General features: G+C 44.0%; 1 protein-coding gene across 2 annotated transcripts in view; it reads left to right on the top strand.

Annotated features, from left to right (window-relative positions):
* The window catches only part of PDE6A (phosphodiesterase 6A), a 124,332-nt gene that overhangs the window by 45,281 nt on the left and 63,696 nt on the right, over positions 1 to 15,355 (top strand). The gene's annotated exons all lie outside the window — the stretch shown is intronic.

The following is a 15,355-nucleotide window of genomic DNA, read 5'->3' as shown; positions in this document are numbered from 1 at the left end:
CTACGCATACTGGTAGCCCCTGTTTCCAATGAAAGAAGCTTCAAATTTCCTTCACTGACATCTGAAATCAGACCCATTGAACAGGCTTATAGGAGGTGAACTGATGCAAATACTAGCTTATCCCTACCTAGCCAACAATTAGCACTAAAGTTTGTTAGCAGATTTGACTGTCTCATTCTGGCATATTGAAAAATAAGGTAAAAATAGATTTCTTGCAAAAGAGTTGCTTATATTCCCAGCCAGAACTAAGCCCAGTGGGCATATGACAGGAAGGACTTGGGCTGGGCTGTTTTAGAGACTTTTTAAAAGGGGCAAAGCTTTACTCCTATCCTCAAAGACTTTGAGTTTGATGAGAGTACAAATGTATAGAAATAACACAGCCTAGAATGTAGAAACTCCTATTGACATGGAAGCAGACCAATAGTTTGGAGTTCAAAGTAGAAAGAGTCTTAACTGGAGCATAAAGAATCCATGGTGGGAACAGCATTTGGACTGGGTGGTATGGGACAGGTCAAGGGCTCAGCAAGAGTGAAGAGGCAAAGTCAGAGAGAATGAAAAACACTAGGGTGGAGCTTAGAGTATGTATAGAGAAACTGTACAAAATAAAATAAGAAGGAATACTGGGGCCAAATTTCGGAGTGCTATTTATGTCAGGATTAAGAAAGATTGCTCAATTTTTTGAGGGGCTCAGTAGGGGTAAGAACAGCCTCACACACTCTGATAGAGCCTCTTAGAGCAAAATTTGCATTATTTATTCAAACTCTTAGATAGCTTCAAACTCTTTGGGCCTGGGGTTTCACTTCTAGATATTTCCACTAAGAAATGTAAGTGTTCATTACACCATAATTTATACTACTAGAAAATTAGAAACAACAGAGCAGTGGAGCAGTTGTTCTCAATAGGAATAATTTGATCTCAGGGGACATTTGGAAATGTCTGGAAATGTTTTTTATTTCCACAATTTAAAGGGGAGGGAGTGCTACTGGCATCTAGTGGGTAGAGTCCAGGAATGTTGCTAAACATCTTTATAGTGTACAGGACAGCTTCCCACAACAAAGAATCACTGAGCCCAAAATGCCAAGGTTGAGAATATACATATGGATATAGATAGGTATGGAAAGGTTTAAAAATATACGAAGAATATTGGCGATGGTAATATCTGGGATTATGTTTTATTTCCATTTTTTCTTTTGTGACTTCCTGTACTTTCTAAGTTTTAATCAAGAATATATAGGACTATTTTATCTGATATGAGTATTGCTACTCCTGCTTTCTTTTGGTCCCTATTTGCATGGAAAATCTTTTTCCAGCCCTTCACTTTCAATCTGTATGTGTCCCCTGTTTTGAGGTGGGTCTCCTGTAGACAACATATGTAGGGGTCTTGTTTTTGTATCCATTCAGCCAGTCTTTGTCTTTTGGTTGGGGCATTCAACCCATTTACGTTTAAGGTAATTACTGATAAGTATGATCCCGTTGCCATTTACTTTATTGTTTGGGGTTCGAATTTATACACCATTTTTGTGTTTCCTGTCTAGAGAATATCCTTTAGTATTTGTTGGAGAGTTGGTTTGGTGGTGCAGAATTCTCTCAGCTTTTGCTTGTCTGAGAAGCTTTTGATTTCTCCTTCATACTTGAATGAAATCCTTGCTGGGTACAATAATCTGGGCTGTAGGTTATTTTCTTTCATCATTTTAAGTATGTCTTGCCATTCCCTCCTGGCTTGAAGAGTTTCTATTGAAAGATCAGCTGTTATCCTTATGGGAATTCCCTTGTGTGTTATTTGTTGTTTTTCCCTTGCTGCTTTTAATATTTGTTCTTTGTGTTTGATCTTTGTTAATTTGATTAATATGTGTCTTGGGGTGTTTCGCCTTGGGTTTATCCTGTTTGGGATTCTCTGGGTTTCTTGGACTTGGGTGATTATTTCCTTCCCCAGTTTAGGGAAGTTTTCAACTATTATCTCCTCAAGTATTTTCTCATGGTCTTTCTTTTTGTCTTCTTCTTCTGGAACCCCTATGATTCGAATGTTGTAGCGTTTAATATTGTCCTGGAGGTCTCTGAGATTGTTCTCATTTCTTTTAATTCGTTTTTCTTTTATTCTCTCTGATTCATTTATTTCTACCATTCTATCTTCTAATTCACTAATCCTATCTTCTGCCTCTGTTATTCTACTATTTGTTGCCTCCAGAGTGTTTTTAATTTCATTTATTGCATTATTCATTATATATTGACTCTTTTTTATTTCTTCTAGGTCCTTGTTAAACCTTTCTTGCATCTTCTCAATCCTTGTCTCCAACTCTAGCCACTTGCTTAAAAAAAAAAAAAAAAAGAATATATAGGACTTTGTGGGACTTCCCTGGTGGTCCAGTAGTTAGTTAGGAATCTGCCTTTCAATGCAGGGGATGCAGGTTCAATCCCTGGTTAGGGAACTAAGATTCCAGATGCTGCAGGACAACTAAGCCCACATGCCACTACTAGAGAGAAGCCCATACACCTCAGGGAAGACCCAGTGCAGCCAAAAAAAGAAATATAGGACTTTGAATTAGTCAAGAGTAATATAATTCAGGTTGAGTCCAGGGGACAAAGGTTTAAGTCCTGGTCTGAGTCCAAGAATCAGGCGTGCCAACATCTAAGGGCAGGAGAAGATCTATGTCCCAGCTCAAACAGAGGGCCAATTCACCCTCCCCTCATCTTTTTTTTTTTTCCTATTCAATCTCCTGATGGATTGGGGGATACTCACCTGTGCTGGGGAGGGTAAAATTCATTACTTTGTCTAATGACTCAACTAATCTCTTCTGAAACACTCTTAATGACAAACCCAGAAGTAATGTTTTACTAGCTACTTGGGCATCCTTTAGCCCAACTAACACATAAAATGAACCACCATGAACATCATTTAAAAACAACATTACTGAGCATCAAGGATTATGCTAGACAGCCTTGCAAAGCCTCAATAATCAGTCCTGACAGGTGCCTGCCCTCACTGGAGCTCACAGTACAGAGAAGAAGACACAGAGCAGACAAACATAAAACCAGAAAACACGTTTTAATAGTGAAAAAGGAAATAAACGGATGATATGACAGGCAGGAATTGGGGAGAGAGTGACTGGGGCTCCCTGAGATAAGACAATTAAGGGTGACTAAGGACATGGCAACCTACTCCAGTGTTCTTGCCTGGAGAATCCCAGGGACGGGGGAGCCTGGTGGGCTGCCGTCTATGGGGTCGCACAGAGTTGGACACGACTGAAGCGACTTAGCAGCAGCAGCAGCAGCAGCAGCAGCATGAGCTGAGACCTTGAGGCTGAGGAGCTGGAGAGACAGGGATTCACATTCCAGACAGAGAGCTCACGTTAGTTATGGTGGATGTGTTTGGAAAAGTTATTGTGAGATCCACCAGACCAAGGGTCATCTGTATACACAGTGTTGAATAGGCACAGTATCCTGAGAATTAATTAATTACACTCTATAATAAAGGAAGTGATCTATTGATACTTTCCTTTAAAGTTCACTTACACAGTTCAAAGTGCCAACCGCAGTCTATGATCCTACATTCCACAGTATTTATAAGACAGGTGTGCCAGGCTCTTATATATATATATATATATATCTCCATAGTCACTACAGTATATTTCATCCAGAAAGAACGCGCTCTTCTCTTCCTGCCCTGGCGGGTTCGGAGAGACAACCCAATGAGGATTCTGGTATTTTGAGCCTCACTGGAGCTGATAAAATCCACAGTATTGTGTGCGTTTCTGAGCTGACAACCCAAGAAGATACTGGCTGCAGCCAGCAAAAGCACCCTAAAATGCCAAAACAAAGATCAGGGACTGAAGGACAGTAGAAGGTTAAGCCTCTACGGAAAGGACAGAAACAAAAATGTTAACTAAAGGTTACCTTTGAATGGCAGGATTATGGGTGATTCTAAGGGCCTTCTTTGTGTATTTTCTACAGTAAACATGTGTATTGTAATAGAAAAAAAAATCTATGAAAGGTGCTGTTTTTATAAAGTGAAAAGTGAAAGTCACTCAGTTGTGCCTGACTCTTTGCAACCCCATGGACTATACAGTCCATGGAATTCTCCAGGCCAGAATACTGGAGTGGGCAGCCTTTCCCTTCTCCAGGAGATCTTCCCAACCCAGGGATCGAACCCAGGTCCCTCTCATTGCAGGTGGATTCTTTCCCAGCTGAGCCACCAGGGAAGCCCTGTTTTTATAAAGGTCCTTCAAATTCAGAGATGTAATGTGGATATTTGGCCCATAATGTACACAAGGGAAGCAGGCTCAGTGGTGAGCATGCAGAGGGAAGCCGTGTGTTAGGGGATCCTGGGGACAGAGGTGAAGAAGAGTGGGGTGAGGGGCCAGGGACAGGAGGTGGATGCCCAGTTCGTCTCAGCTCTAGCCATTTCTGCCACAGAGAAACTGGATACGGGGTTGTTAGATCTTCTGATTCTCTGAGAGAAGCTAAACGAAACTGTTAAACAGTAAACATGGGCTTCCGTATCAAATGTTAAAGAAAAATACCATACAGGGCAAAGAAAGCATCTTTATAACAGTATGATGTCTTGTGTTACCAGTTTGCAGCCTCTCTGTTTGGTGTTTTCTTTTACTTGATCTCAATGCCAGTTCTGTGCCAAATTTTCTTCTCCTATTAGCGGACCAAGGTGAAAAGAGAACACTCACCTCTCCCATCTGGGGCCCAGAAGCACCCAGAACATCCTGATCCTCATAATCCTTGCTCTGGGGAAATATTAATGATTTAATCTCCCAAGCTCACTCACTCTGCTCTGCAGCCACACCAACGAGGTTCACAAACAAGACTCAGAGAAGTCTAGGCCAGCCTCACCCCCATCTACAGAAATAGGCAGTGCAATTCCCAGCCATGGGCGAGGTGACGGCAGAGGAAGTAGAGAAGTTTCTGGACTCAAATGTCAGCTTTGCCAAACAGTACTACAACCTGCGCTACCGGGCCAAGGTCATCTCAGACCTGCTGGGACCCAGGGAGGCGGCCGTGGACTTCAGCAACTACCACCCGCTGAGCAGCGTGGAAGAGAGTGAAATTATCTTCGACCTCCTGCGGGACTTTCAGGACAACCTGCAGGCCGAGAAGTGCGTCTTCAACGTCATGAAGAAGTTGTGCTTCCTGCTGCAGGCTGACCGCATGAGCCTATTCATGTACAGGGCCCGGAACGGCATCGCAGAGCTGGCCACCCGGCTCTTCAACGTCCACAAGGATGCTGTGCTCGAGGAGTGCCTGGTGGCGCCTGACTCGGAGATCGTGTTCCCCCTGGACATGGGAGTGGTGGGCCATGTTGCGCTCTCTAAAAAGATCGTCAACGTCCCCAACACAGAGGAGGTATCCTCTTCCCCATGGGAGTGGGGGACAGGGAGGCATTATTCCATGGGGTTTGGAGGGGAGGTATACGGGACAGGGAGCTGTCAGCCACCAAGACTGGGCTGGTGACCACTTGACACTTTTCTTTCTTTTTTTACTTGTCTATTTTTTTTTTAATTAATTTATTTTTCGCTGCTCTGGGTCTTCGTTGCTCTGTGAGGGCTTTCTCTAGCTGCTGTGAGTGAAGGGCTGCGCTTCCTTGCAGCCTGTGGTGGCTTCTCTTGTAGGCGGAGCTTGGGCTCTAGGTCCTCCGGCTCAGTAGTTGTGGCGCACAGGCTTAGTTGCCCTGTGGCATGTGGGATCCTCTTGGACCAGGAATAGAACCTGTGTCCCCTGCATTGCCAGGCAGATTCTTAAGCACTAGATCACCAGGGAAGTCTTTCTATTTGTTTATTGATAACTTTTTATTTTGAAAAAAAAAAAATCAGAAGAGTTTAAAATACAGTACCAAGAACTGTATATTGTTCATCCCAATTCATCAACTGTTTATACCTTACCCGGCTTCCCTCGTGGCTCAGCTGGGAAACAATCCACCTGCAACATGGGAGACCTGGGTTCGATCCCTGCTTTGGGAAGATCCTCTGGAGAAGGGAATGACTACCCACGCCAGTATTCTGGCCTGGAGAATTCCATGGACTGTATAGTCCATGGGGTCTCAAAGAGTTGGACACGACTGAGCAACTTTCACTTTCACCTTACCACATTTGCTTTATGTCTCCATTTTTTTCTGATCCATTTGGGAGACAAACACAGATAATGTGTCCTTTTAACCCCAGGAATTTTTCTGTGTATTTTCAGAACAAGGACATTTCTTACATAGCCAAAGTACAATGATCAAACTCAGGAAATGTGACAGTCGTTACAATACTATTATCTAATGAACGGTCCATATTCAGTTATTTGCGAGTCATCTCAATGATGCCCATTTAGCACTGTCTCTTTAGTTTCCAATCTGAAACAGTTTCTCAATCTATCTTTGTTTTCCATGATGCTGATGTTTTTGAAGGATATAGGCCAACTTGTTCTGCAGAAACGTCCCTCCATTTGGGCTTGTCTGCTGTGTCTTCACGTTTAGATTCAGGCTATGCATTTCTGGCAGGACTATCACAAAGGTGATGTTATTTTTACTTTGTGCCTTGCGTCAGGAGACATAGGCTGGCAGTCATTACGGAAATGCTAAACTGACTACTTGGTTAAGTACTTGGCTCTGTCTTCTAAGAGTTTAGTGTTCTGTGAGATTCTCCTGGCAGCTCTGACAAAGACTTCTTTGATCACCTACAGGAAATCATTTAATGCAGTTTTCCCCATAACCATCTGCCAGAGTCCACTCCTACTCATCCTTCCGATCTTAGCTTAAAGTTCACTTCCTCAGGGAGACCCTCTCAGATCCTTCTGTGAGTTTCCTCCCTAAAACCATTTACCACAATAAGCCCTGGAGGCCAGGGACCATGCCTGCCTTATTGTCCACTTTATACCAAATGTTTGTCCACTTTATAGCAATTGCCCACTTTATAGCAAAGGTTTGGCACAAAGCAGATGCTCAACAAACACTTAGCAAAAAGACTCACACTCAGGTAATTTTGCAATAATCCCTTTAACACCTGTCTTACCCCAATATTTGCCCTAGGCTGTCAAGGCCAATGTTGGTCTCATTTATTGCTGAACTGGCCTAACCAGGAGCCTGTGTTCAGTCATTCCCAAGATCCAGCCTGGACATTTTGTGACTTTGTGTTCCCCTTACCTCTGACCTAATTTCAGATTAAAGTTCTTAAAATTAAAAGTTGGGGAGGTATGGGGCTTCAAAGATCATCTCATCCAGCTGACTTGTTTAATGGATGAGAAGTCTGGAGTCAGAAGATCTTGAGAAGGGGCTTGCCCAAAGTCACCAAGGCATCAGAGCAGAGCTTCCTGGACTTCACATGCACAGATGTAAGAATTCCAATGGATCATCTTTTTGACTTGGGTTCCTTTTTTGAAAAAAATTAATTAATTCATCATTTGGCCGCACCAGGTCTTAGTGATGGCACGAAGGATCCTCTAGTTATGGCATGGGAAAATCTTTAGTTGGGGCTGGCAAACTCTTAGCTGCAGCACATGGGATTTAGTTTCCTGACCAGGGATCGAACCCTGGCCCCTTGCACTGGGAGGACAGAGTCTTAGCTACTGGACCACTAGAAAGTCCCTTGAGTTACTTGGCAAGATGAAAGGCATAGACTTGGGCCTTTGTGGAACCTGGTTTTCTTTGAAGTATGCTGGTCTAGATCTCCTATGGGATTCCTCTCTCCTTGGCCCTCCTAGGGTAAGGGTAATTCTGCACCCAGGGAACTTTCCTGAGGACTCATTCAACTGGATTGGAGTCTGTTCTCCCTTCAACTCTCTCCAGACTTCAACTTCTCTCTAGACTGTAGCCAACATGGGTTGTCACAGTCTTATAACTGATTATCCCTGTTTTACAGATGATGAAATTGAAATCTTTTCTCAGTCACACAGAAAGCGGCAGAGCAGGGATTTGAATTCAGGCACTGGGACTGGTGCCACACCCTTTCACTGCTCTGCTGTTCTCTACTTCCTCGTGGCCTATAAAACGAGTGCATTAAACTAAGTGCAGTGTATGAAAAAAAGGTCCTTTTAAATTACATGGCAGAAAATTGAGATGTTAAGCTTTGAGGTCAGATCTGGGTGTGAATCAAGACTCCCTTTCTAATAACATGGCCTTGGCAAACTCTTTAGCTTGTTTGGGGTCACTTCCTAATTTGTAAAATAGAGGGAGAAAACCTAGCTTCTCTAAGTGTTGTTGTAGGATAAATGAGATAATTCTTTCTCCTCTAGCAAAGTTCTTAGCACATAGTTTAGGCTCTTACTGACAGCTTCTGCTCCTTGTTAATATCGCTATTACTTTGTTGTTGCTGTTAAGGAATTTATTCTATGGAATAGATGCTGGACCAGGTCTGTGTGGGGCTTGGAGAGGAATCCAGTCTTGCCTTTCTGGAGCTTTCAGTTTAGATTCTGTTTGTGGGAAAGACAGAACAGAGGTGCTGAAAACTTCTATGGACCCTGGTGTTGAGGGACTGAGGATTTAAGTAGACTCTCTGATCCTAAAATATCCCTGAGAGTTTGATGAACCCCTGCACTAAGCCTGCTGTTTCTTTGTCAGCCCCAAAGTTCACCCTGGACGGGATGGCTGTGTTCCCGGGAAGCTTTCAGGCCAGGCAGCCCCCTTGGTGTGTGCCTCAGGCCTGGAGTGATGTCATTTCAGGTCAGCAAGCCTCTGTCCTTCAGTTGTACATATCTTCCTCCTTGAGATATCATAATTTATTGGGGTCTGTGGACAGACACTGGGAGCTGGATGGAGAAGAAGCAGGGATATGGTGTAGACTGGGGGGTGGGTAGTCCCTGAACCACTGATAAGTGATACTCTTAGCCTTTAGCACACTTCCCATCAGCCCCCACCAAAACCTGAAAGTGGTTGTAATTACTGCATTGAAAAATGTGAAACCATGAATGGGTTTCCCATGGTTGTAATGTGGCTCCCATGCTCTGACACATTCTTACTTATCCTTGGGACCTTCTCGGGGGCAACTTGTCATTAGGGCTGCCAGATATAATGTAAGCTGCCCAGTTGAATTTGAATCTTAGATAAACAAAGAGATACTTTTTTTTTTTTTGGCTGAGCTGCATGGCATGTGGGATCTTAGTTCCCCAAGCAGGGACAAAATCCATGCCTCCTGCGATGGAAGTGTGAGTATTAACCACTGGACCACCAGGGAAGCCCCAGAGAACTATTTTAGTATGTGTTTTGTGCTAATAACTGTTAAACTGTCAATAATCAATGCTGTGACTGGACAAGCCCATGTGGTTCTTATGATGAATGCAAGATACCCTTTAGCACTAGTGATCAGAAAACTTTGAAAAAACAAAGGCTTATTACTTATAAGACCTGGAAATTACATTGCATACCTGGGGCTGTACAAGGAGGTCTCATGTTAGAGAGGGTGAGAGTGGGCTCTGGCCTAGGACTTTCATGAGGGTTGAGGGTTTCACAGGCTCACTCTCTATTAGTGAGTTTAAAACATAAGAGCAGAAATTGAAATCTTGGTAAGAGAAAATAGAAAGCAAAAAGTGGCTCCAAATGATCAGTTATCAAAATCAACCAAGATCTTTAAAACAAAAGAGCCTCAGTGTGAGGAGGTGGCATGGCTCTTTAACTAGTGTGTGGCTGACAGTGTGTCTATTTGAGATAGGCAGATAGCCATCTTTGAGGTGGATGTCAGCAATCAAAGCCTAAGTCATACACTCACATTACAAACATGAAAACAAACGACTCCCAAGGGTGTCCAGCTCACACTACAGTACACCCTATGCAACACATGATATACTAAGAAAGCTGTTTCCCTGAAATTCAAATGTGATTAATCCTGTGTTTATTTGCTAAATCTGGCAACCCTACTTGACATTCAGTGTGTGTCTGTGTATTTATTCTTTACCCTTTCTCCTTGGGAAAGCCCACAAGGCTTGTCTGTTCCTGCGTATCTTATTCAACCACTACTGGTCCCCAGACCTAGCCCAGGGCCTGGGACAGAGTGGTTCCTCATTACAGTTTATTGAGTGAATTAATAAGTCATGGCCCTTTCCCAGTGGGCTGTGATATTGTGATTTATAAAAAGAAATATTTATTTGGTCTTTGTCCTGGTTCCTGACACAGAAGTGACCCTTGTAATTTCCTGAGTGATAGAACCATCTGACACAGAGCTCCTAAATCCCTTGGAGTTTCCTGGGTGGTAGGTGGTCTTTTGTTCTAATGAGAGGACTCTTGGTGGACTCCCGGATGGGGACCAGAAAGATCAAGCCTTGATTAGACACTTGAAACCTTCAGCCCATCCTCTATTCTCTTAAGAGGGTTTTCCAGGTGGCCCTAGTGGTAAAGAACTCGCCTGCCAATGCAGGAGGACATACGAGATGCAGGTTCAATCCCTGGGTTGGGAAGATCTCCTGGAGGAGGGCATGGCAATCCACTCCAGTATTGTTGCCTGGAGAATCCCATGGACAGAGGAGCCTGGCAGGCTATGGTCCATAGTGTTGCAAAGAGTCAGACGTGACTAAAGAGACAGCACACATGCGCCAATGCGAGAGACTCAGGTTTGATCCCTGGGTCAGCAAGATCCCCTGAAGAAGGAAATGGCAACCTACTCCAGTATTCTTGCCTGGGAAATCCCATGGATAGAGGAGCCTGGCAGGCTACAGTCTAGGGGGTTGCAAAAGAGTTGGACACAACTTAGCAACTAAACAACAACATTCCTGTAAGAGGGGAGAGGGGCTGGAAATGGGATTAATAATTGATTATGCCTTTGTGATTAAACTGTCATAAAAAACCTCAAAAGTACAGGGTTCAGAGAGCTTCTGGGCTGGTGAATACATGCATGTGCTGGGAGGGTAGTGTACACCCCAACTCCAGGGGACAGAATCTTTGGCACACAGGACCTTTCTGGATCTCACCTTATATATCTTTATCTGACAGTTCATTGGTACACTTATTCTATTCTAAGACTGTAAATGTAAATACTTTCCTGAGTTCTATGAGCTTTTCTGGCAAGTAATCAAACCCAAGGAGTGAGTCACTGGAACCTCGATTTACAGTTAGTGAGGCAGAAGCACAGATAGCAGCCTATGACTTGACATTGGCATCCGAAGCAGGGGCAGTCTTCAGGGACTGAACCCTCCAGTTGTACGTTCTTGTTCTCCAGGTAAACAGTGTCAGAACTGAACTGAATTGTTGGATACCCAGCTAGTGTCAGAGAACTGGTCAGTGTGGGGAAAAAAGCATCTACATATCTGGTGTGCTAAGTGTTGTGAATATGGTAGTTATGTGAGAGTAAAGGAAAACAGTGAGTTTCTCCTAGACGGTGACAATCCCATTTCTGAAGACTGAAGCTGAAAGCACTGTCATGTCCAGAGGCTCTTACATTGGTTGTCCTGCTCTCCTTCCCGCCCTATGACACCTGGAACCCAGCATGCCAGGCCAGAAAGAAAACTCAGAGAGGACCCGGTCTGACATGGTGATTTTACCGAAGAGGAAACTGAGGCTCGGAGAGGTTTCAACTACTGACAGGCTCATGAAGCCACTCAGAGGGGCCCCAGGATACCATCAATCCTCTGGGGGCTTTCTTCACATTATGGCTTGAATTGTGAATTCATGCTTTACATAATGTCCCCATTGTACAGTGATAACCCACTGAGGACAGCCTCCCCTTTCTTACGGGTCTTGGCAGACCCAGTGCCTCTCACAGACCCAGTGCTCAGTAAATATAAGTGGATGAATGAATCAATCCATCAATGAGCCGATCAGTGTATCAGTGAATGAATGAATGAATGCAGTGACTGTGCCATTTACGAGCAGGAGAATTGTCTATAAAACAGGGAAGGAGAGAGTTCTATGTGACAGGGAAGATGTGAGAGTCAATGAATTGTCTGGCTCTGGGCCTAGTACATCATTGAAAGTGAAAGTCATTCAATAAATAGATATCATGGGACACACTGGAGCTTGGCACAGAGGATGTTTGAAAAGAGAAACTGGGTTTCCAGGAATGAGAAGCAGTCTTGAATTACTTTGGAATAAAATCTAAGCTCTTCCAGTGGCCTCCAAGGCCCTGTCACATAAGGCCTCTGCCCACCTTTCTGAGGGGCTTCCCTGGTGGCTCAGATGGTAAAGAATCTGCCTTCAATGTGGGAGACCTGAGTTTGATCCATGAGTTGGGAAGATCCCCTGGAGAAGGAAATGGTTATCCACTCCAGTATTCTTGCCTGGAGAATCCCTTGGACAAAGGAGCCTGGCTGGCTACAGCCCATAGAGTCACAAAGAGTCAGACACAACTGAAGCAGCTTAGGATGCACGTAGGCACGCATGCTACCTCTCTGACTTCCTTGACCTCCAATCTCCTCACTAAGCAGGCCTTCTTCCTGTTTCTCAGATCAGTCAGTTCATTGCCCCCTGCTCCTTGGCATCCTCCGTGCCCTCTGCTTGGAATACACTTCTGGCTGGCTGGCTCTTCTGAGCCTTCACTCTCTGCATTGCCTCTTAGAGAAGCCTCCCTACCTGCCAGGACTGACCAGAGCAGCTTCAACCTACCCCCGCTACCATCACTTTCTATAGCATCATCCAGTTTCTCTTCTTCAAAGCAGCTGTTTACTTGCTTTTTGTCTGTCCACCCCATTTGAGTGGAAGCTTTACTAGGGAAAGATATTCACCCGTCTTGTTCATTGCCTAAACTGCCTAGCATATATTAAAGGCTTTCTGTTAATGCCAACTGAATGAATGAATGACTTGGGCTTTCTTCTGCTCGACTTCTGATTCCTAGGCTTTAAAACAGATAGGTTAGTGACTTTCCTGGTGGTTTAACAGTTAAAACTGTGTTCCCAACGCAGGGGACCCAGGTTCAATCCTTGATCAGGGAACTAGATCCAACATGCTGCAACCAAGAGTTCGAATGCCACAACCAAAGAAAAAGATCCCTCATGCAGCAATTAAGACCAGGCACAGCCAAACAAAAAGTAAATAAAACAGTTTTAGCAGGTGGCCTTTAAGGTCCCTCCGCCGCTGGTAAGTTGAGGTTCTATGACACAGCTGAGAACACTGTATATGCTAAAAATATAAGGATGCCAATGATTATACAGACACCAGTCAATTGGCAGCTGTGCTATTTGTGAGAAAATTCTAGGGCTGAGAACTCAGTGGGAGAGAAGGTACTGGTGGCTTTAGTAACATTGGCCTCAGATGCAGGTAAGGCCCAAGTACTGCTTTCCTTGACAGAAGTGAATACTGAAAGACTGAACTGACTTGATGAAATGAATCTGGGCATGTCTCACTCAGGCTTGTATTCATCAGTTGTCCTTAGAGAGTGACATGGAATACCCTTATGGTTAATACCTCTTTAGAGATTTTGCTTAATCCTCCAACACTAATTCAAGTTGAGCACTACAGGCTTCTCTTAATTCCTTTACCCTTCACCTGGTTTGAGAGAGCTTCATCGACAACAGGGCCTGTTTATTTAGTCCCACTCCAACTGGAAGAATCCCCAGATGCAGAGCACCACATTCTAAACTTCTGCATTGTGGGAAAGTTCTAGTTCTAGCACAGCTGTGTGAATTGGCTCTGCAAAATACACTTCCTTCTCAGAACAGCCTGAACTGTACACATCTCAGCTGGCTTGTGTTCCCAGCAACGCTGACTGTTGGGAAACCTCACAGTGTGACCAAGAAACAGAAAGGTGGATTCTTTTGGATTTAAGACAACAATTCACGCTCTGTCCCCACTTTCTGACCACCCAGACTGTACTGCCCTATACTGGCCTCCAAGTTTGCCTTCGGGGTGGGGTGTAGGAGGTGTGTGCTCCTCTGCACTCATACTGCTTTGAGCCAACCCTTATGTCCTGTGTTACTATTAACACAGGACATCTGTGTTAATTCTGTGTGAATTCTGTTAATTCTGTGTGATTCATCTGTGTGCTGGCCTGAATTTTAGTCTTCCCTCTATCCCCGGTGCTTAGCATAAGGCCTGACACAGAGCGGGGCTTCCGTTAAGATTTGTGGAATGGGGATATCCATTGGATTGGCTGTGTGGTGCTAGAACTGGATCGCAAAAAAAGTTGAATGCAGCAATGAAGACCCAGTGCAGCCAATAAATGAATAAATAAAAGCTGGAAGTAACAAATTCTCTGGTTCAAAGACCCAGACCCAGGTCTACACTTATCCAGGCTTCCCTGAAATGAAGCTTCCCTGGATGAAGCAGCAGAGCTGAGGGCAGTTTCTCAAATCACATACACACACAGTAATAAGTAATGTTAATCTTGAGTTTCAGTTTCCCCCTTTGTAAGATGAACTACTAATGGTCCCATCTCTTGGGTTATTGGGAAGAATACAGTGAGCTGAGGCAGGCAAAGCGCCACACGCAACACCTGCTGGCAACTGTGCTGATTCTATTCACTAAGGTCTTTTCCTCACTCAGGTTTCTGATTTACATTTAACTGTCATCAATGGAAGAGAGCCTTCTCAAAATCTTCCTCCACAGACAAAGCCAACCCTCCACCTCCATCCTTGGGTCCCTCCAGTGCTTTGCTCACATCTCCATAACCCTTCATAAGCTGTATTTCAGACTTTCTTCTACTGGATTTTGGAGGCTTCCAGGGTAGAAATCATCTATAATAGCCTCGTCCCTGATGAGGAGTAGATGGAACTGGCTTCATTCTTTTGTCAACAAGAGAACGGGGAGCCTCTCTACCCCACCTCTACAACAAACTGTGGAAAATTATTAAAGAGATGGGAATACCAGATCACTTTACCTGTCTCCCTACCTGTCTCCCGGGAAACCTGTATGCAGATCAAAAAGCAACAGTTAGAACCGGACATGGAACAACAGACTGATTCCAAATTGGGAAAGGAGTACATCAAGGCTGTATATTGTCGCCCTGCTTACTCAACTTCTATGCAGAGTACATCATGAGAAATGCTGGGCTGGATGAAGCACAAGCTGGAATCAAGATTGCCATGAGAAATATCAGTAACCTCAGACATGCAGATGACACCACCCTAATGGCAGAAAGCAAAAAGGAACTAAAGAGCCTCTTGATGAAAGTGAAAGAGGAGAGTGAAAAAGCTGATTTAAAACTCAACACTCAAAAACTGATGATCATGGAATTTGGTCTCACCACATCATGGCAAATAGATGGGAAAACAATGGAAACACTAAGACTTTATTTTCTTGGGCTCCAAAATCACTGCAAATGGAGACTGTACCCATGAGATTAAAAGATGCTTGCTCCTTGGAAGAAAAGCTATGACCAACCTAGATAGCATATTCAAAAGCAGAGACATTACTTTGCTGACAAAGGTCCATCTAGTCAAAGCTATGGTTTTTCCAGTAGTCATGAATGGATGTGAGAGTTGTACCATGAAGAAGGCTGAGTGCCGAAGAATT

This window comes from Bos grunniens, chromosome 7 (assembly GCF_055505025.1).
Source record: "Bos grunniens cultivar Pamir isolate PY7600 chromosome 7, Bosgru_T2T1.0, whole genome shotgun sequence".
Taxonomy (NCBI): Eukaryota; Metazoa; Chordata; class Mammalia; order Artiodactyla; family Bovidae; genus Bos; species Bos grunniens.
This window is presented reverse-complemented; position numbering and strand designations above follow the sequence as displayed.